At 48.4% G+C, this 5,215-nt stretch overlaps 1 pseudogene; it reads left to right on the top strand.

Annotated features, from left to right (window-relative positions):
* LOC101590284 overlaps positions 1–4,978 on the top strand; it is a 10,160-nt pseudogene extending 5,182 nt beyond the window's left edge.
* Positions 4,979–5,215: the final 237 nt, after the last annotated feature.

Here is a 5,215-nt window from a genome sequence, read left to right as displayed (position 1 = left end):
CAAGAGCAGGTTCAGACAGGTCCTCATCCTCCATCAGTCCATCGCTAGAGTAGTACCCTCGGGGCGAGGGCACAGAGGCAGCCCAATTGAAGTGACAACAGGCATCCTGGCTTTGTAACAGTGTACACACAGCACAAGATGTAGGAGAGGAAAAGGACAAGCTGTGGATCAACAGACCCAGGCCAACACTTCAGCTTCAGCTTCCGCTCACTGTGTGACGCGGGGCAAGGCACTTAACCTGAGCCCTGATGCCATCTCTAAAACAATCAATACCACTTTCTAGGGCTTGCAGGACTAACCACCAGCCACTGTTGAGGTCTCAGGTACTGTGATCCTCACTGTATGAAAACTTACGTTTTACAAAGATGCAGCAAGGTAAGTATGGCTATCCTCACTGTGCAAAGAAGCAAAGAGAAACTTGGAGATGCTACTGAGTCACTACCGAGGCACACGGGTAATGCGTACAATTTCAGACTAATCCAACTTTCACATCCAAAACTTTTCTATGCCACCACGGAGGTCTTCCTGCTCTGCATACACCAAGGACAGAGCACCACACACAGACACCCATGACGAGTATAAGGTTCTCAGAGGGGACAGGTGGCCGCCACCTACTGCAGCACCTACATGCACTCACCAGAGCACAACCCCAACACTGACAAAAAGAGGCATTACAGTTTTGTTGAGGGACCTGATGGCACTCTGCTTAACATGTTCAGGATGAGGCTATAGTTATATGTCCCACTGCAAGGTGTCCTGAACCACTAGTGGCACGTGGATGACTGTCCCATTGGGCAGCCTTTAATTGTTATTATTATTTCTTTTTTGCGGAACCAGGGATTGAACTCAGGCCCTTGCACTTGCCAGAGAAGCACTTATTCCACTGAACCGTCTCCCCAGCCCCCCATGTATTAATTATTGAAACTGTCCTACTAATCGGTTTTAAAACTGTCTCACTTCTATTTGTTTCTCAATAAAATTAATTTTAAAAAAGAAAAGAAAAACAAACCTTTCCTCCCTTTAGCTTTGGGTGTTGCATATTTCATTTTAGCAAGAAGAAAAGTAGTGAAGACGTTCTAGGCAAGGGCCACAGTTCCAAAACTGTGAGTGTCACTGTCCCACGAGGGCTAGGGTTAGAGCCAGGGTGAGGGTACAGTTAACTTAGGGTTAGGGGTAGGTTTCCACTAGGGTTAGGATTAGGATAATGTTTGGATTAGAGATAGGTTTAGGGCTAGGTTTGTGTTTAGAGTTAGGATTATTGTTAGTGCTTTGGTTAAGTTTAGGATTAGGGTGAAGGTTAGGGTTAGGGTGAGGCTTACTGTTAACATTGTGTCTAGGAGTAGGGGTTTTCTTAGGGTTAATTTTAGAGCTAGGGTTCAAACTAGGATTAGTCCAGGGTTAGACTAGGCCGAGGCCAATTATGAGGATTATCATCCTAACAGAGGTGTTAATCCTTACAGAAGTTAGGGTATCAGTTGGGATTATGGAAGGTAGAGGGTTAGGGTCTGGGCTAGGGCTTGTGTAGTGTTAATTAGGGTTACACTTACTATTAGGTTTAAGGCTATGACCCTGGCCAAGTTTAGGCCTAAATTTAAGGTTGAGCCCAAGCACTACAGCTCAGATTAGAGCTAGGGCAAGGGTTAGGGTTAGAATTAAGGATAGAGTTAGGATTAGGGCTTGGTATAGAGGTATGGCAAGGTTAAGTATAGTGTTCAGGCTCAGGATAGGAATGGGTTCAGGATTAGGTTTAGGGCTAGAGCTAGGGCTAGTGTTAGCATAAGGTCTAAGACTAGGGCTAAACTAAGTGTGAGATTATGGTTATGGTTTGGGTTAGTTTTATGGATAGGTGTAGTTCTAGCACTACCACCAGGGAGCTGGTTAGGGTTAGTGTTAGGGTTAGGGTTACATTTTGGTTATCACAAGGATTAGGGTTACTGTTAGGTGTAGGGCTAGGCTCAGGTTAGGGCTAAAGCCTGGGCTAGGGTGAGTACTATGTCTAAGATTAGGATTAGGGTAGAGTTAGGGTTAAATTTAGCAATAGGGTTAGGTCTCAGTACAGGGTTCTGACTAGGACTAGTTAGAGCTAACACTAGAGTTACAGTTATGGTTCCGAGTAGGTTTAGGGCTACTACATGGATTTGCACTGGGAGTATTGCTGGAGTTAGCGTTTGGGTAGGTTTGAGGTTAAGGTCAGGGTTTGGGCTAAGGTTAGGCTGAAAGTTAAGTTTACGGTTAGCTTTAAGGCTAGGGCTGGGGCCTGTGTCATGGTTAAGCTTGGGGTTACGTTTAGGGTTAGGGTCAGAGCTAGGGCTGGTGCTACTAATAGGACCAGCACTGGGATAGAGCTAGGTTTAGGGTTAGGGTTGGGTTAGGGTTAGGGTTAGGGTTAGGGTTAGGGTTAGGCTTTGGTTTAGGGTTAGGGCTAAGATTGTATTTACGTCTAAGTCTAGAGCTACAGCTATGGCCATATTTAGGATTAAGGTTGGTGACAGAGCTGAGGTTTAGGGGTGGGATTAGGAATACAGGTAGGGCTAGGGTTAGGGCTAAGGTTAGTGTCATTTTTAGAAGTTGGTCTAAGATTAAGACTAGGGCTAGGGCTGTGGTTAAGGTTAAGATTAGAATTAGAATTTGGGATAGGGTTAGTGTTAACTTTAGCACTAGGATTAGGGCTAATGCTAGGACTAGGGTTAGGATTAAGGTAAGGCTAGATCTTGGAGTAGGGCTAGGTGTAGGGGTCGTGTTAGACTTAGAGCTGGGGTTCCCCTGGGGTATGATTAGGGTTAGGGTGCATTTAGGGTTAGGTCTCACCTAGGGTAGCGTTAAGGTAAGGGTTACGGTTAGGGTTAGCGTCAGTGTTAGGGCGAGGGTTGCCTCAGGCTGTGAGCCTCAGAGACAGAGCTCCCAAGAAGCTAATCAGGGTCTGTTCCTCAGGAATAGGGAGTCTGTGTCTGGCCTTGCAGCCAGGAGCTATTACTCAGCAGATCCGGGTGTGAGTCTCAAGTCAGGAGCTACTGATTTGGGGTGGGGCACCATCCTCCATCCCTCAGGAAATCGGGATCTGCTCCTCAGCTGGAGCCCTGCTGACTTGTGGATCCAGCTCAGCTCCATCTCCTAGCTCCGCAGCGGCGCCGCTCCCTGCTTTGGAAGGTGGGGGTGCGGGTGGGAGCGGGAGGGGGGCGCCCTGGGCCTGGTGCTGGCCTGGCTCTAGCTTGCTGGCCTCTCGCAGGGCGGAGCTGCCCAGGGTCGCTGCTGGCTCTGGGCTTGTGGACACTGGCTGCCCAAGAATGCTCACAGCCAGCACCTGTTGCCAGCCAAGCACATCCAGGAGCAGCCACAGGCTCTCTGGGACTCGGCCCTGAGCACAGGAGAGTGAGGCAGGAGTGAGAGCAGATGGTGGGCCCGGCCAAACCAGGTGAGGGGGAGGTACGGAGCTCCCTGTGAAAGAAAGCCGAGGCAGGAAGAGAGGGCAGATGTTGGACAGCCCCAGGGCGGCGCTGGTTCCTGAGCTCCAGCTGCTGCGGTACACCTGAGGGGCGGGGAGGGCGCTGCTCTGCTCCCACAGGGGCGAGCTGTGAGCGCCTGCCCTAGCCCTGCGTGGCCTGCTCCAGCAGGGGTCGCGGCCACGCTCGCTCTGACCATGAAGCCAGGGCTGGGAGTGTGGAATGCGCAGCGGCTGCTGACACGGAATAGCACATGAGCTGCCCTGCCCTGGACCCTGGCACACACCTTTCAGGTATACAGCGGGACAAAGAAAATATTATTTTTTAAAATTTTTTTTAAAATTTTATTTACTTGTGTGTGTGTGTGTGTGTGTGTGGCCAGCTCAGCCCACCAGGGGGCGGGCTGGCTGGCATGTGGTGCTGGGGGATTGAAGCGGGCCCCTGTGCTTTGCTAAGCTTGTTCTAGGTAGGTGCTTTAGACCACTGAGCCATCTCACCAGCCCAAGAAAATATTATTAAAAAATAACTTTTCCTGCTTCCTTTTACTTTTATTTGCCTTTACTTTCTTGGTGTGGTGCTTGTGATATGCGAAGTCCCTTGCGTCTTTGGTTGGAGGCCAGGGACGGCTGTGCAGGGGAAGTGAATGCTGGGCCAGGGGATCACAAGCTGCTTTAGCCCCTCCAAAAGGAGACCTCTTTGGGACCCCTCACTACCCCACCCAGTGCCCGGGCAGGGACCAAGCCTGTGATGCTCCTTTTTTTGTTTTTGAATCCGGCAGAGGTTTTATGCCCAAACTCTTCAAATATTTTTACAAAGAGAAATAAAATGTTTAACAGTGTCTCAAATCAAATCAAAGGCACACCATCCACATAACACACCTGTGGCACCAAGAATTCCTTTACGTTGTAGTATTTTCACATTACTTTGTTTTTAACTATTTGCACTCTTGTACATGTCATTTCATTTTAAATATTGTTTCAGGACGTGAAATAATGTGTTGCTTAAAAGTGCATCCTCGCCTATAAGCTGCAGAAATCTACGAGAAAAAGGATCAAATGCTTCAAACACAAGAGAAACATTCCTCTTTTCAAACAAGTTGGCTGAGGAATGTCTCCTTTGGTTAGTGTTAAAGATAGTTCTTGCAATTATAAAAAATTTAAGGCTGCCTGACGCCGCCGAGGTCGCACGCGTGAGGCCTGCCTGCCGCACCGCCGACACGCGCTACGTGGCCTCTTACTTGCTGGCCGTCCTCGGAGGCAATGCCTCCCCCAGCGCTAAGGACATCAAGAAGATCCTGGACAGCGCGGGCATCGAGACAGAAGATGACCGGCTCCGCAAGGTCATCGGTGAGCTAAATGGGAAAAACACTGAAGTCGTGGTGGCCCGGGGATCGGCGAGCTTGCCAGTGCGCCGGCTGGGGGCGCTGCAGCTCCTGCTGCGGGATCTGCCCCGGCTGCAGCAGAGGAGAAGCAAGAAAAGAGGAGGAGGAGGAGGAGGAGGAGTCCAGTGGTGACATGGGACTGGGCCTGTTTGATTAAATTTCTTCTGCTCTGCAAATAAAGCCTTTTTATGTGTGTTAAATTAAGACAATAAATGCATAAGGGTCTGTTTTCCCCTAGATTGTATTTTTTTGTCTTCATTTGATAATTGTAAATTTATGAGAAAAGAACAAATTTTATTATAGTATAAAAATCTTAGGAACAATAAATTACAAATATTCAATTTTGAATAGACAACAATACTTTGCTTCCTAAAATGTAAACATTCAGTAAATA

Source organism: Octodon degus, unplaced genomic scaffold, assembly GCF_000260255.1.
Source record: "Octodon degus isolate 3935 unplaced genomic scaffold, OctDeg1.0 scaffold00026, whole genome shotgun sequence".
In the NCBI taxonomy this organism is placed as follows: domain Eukaryota; kingdom Metazoa; phylum Chordata; class Mammalia; order Rodentia; family Octodontidae; genus Octodon; species Octodon degus.
This window is presented reverse-complemented; position numbering and strand designations above follow the sequence as displayed.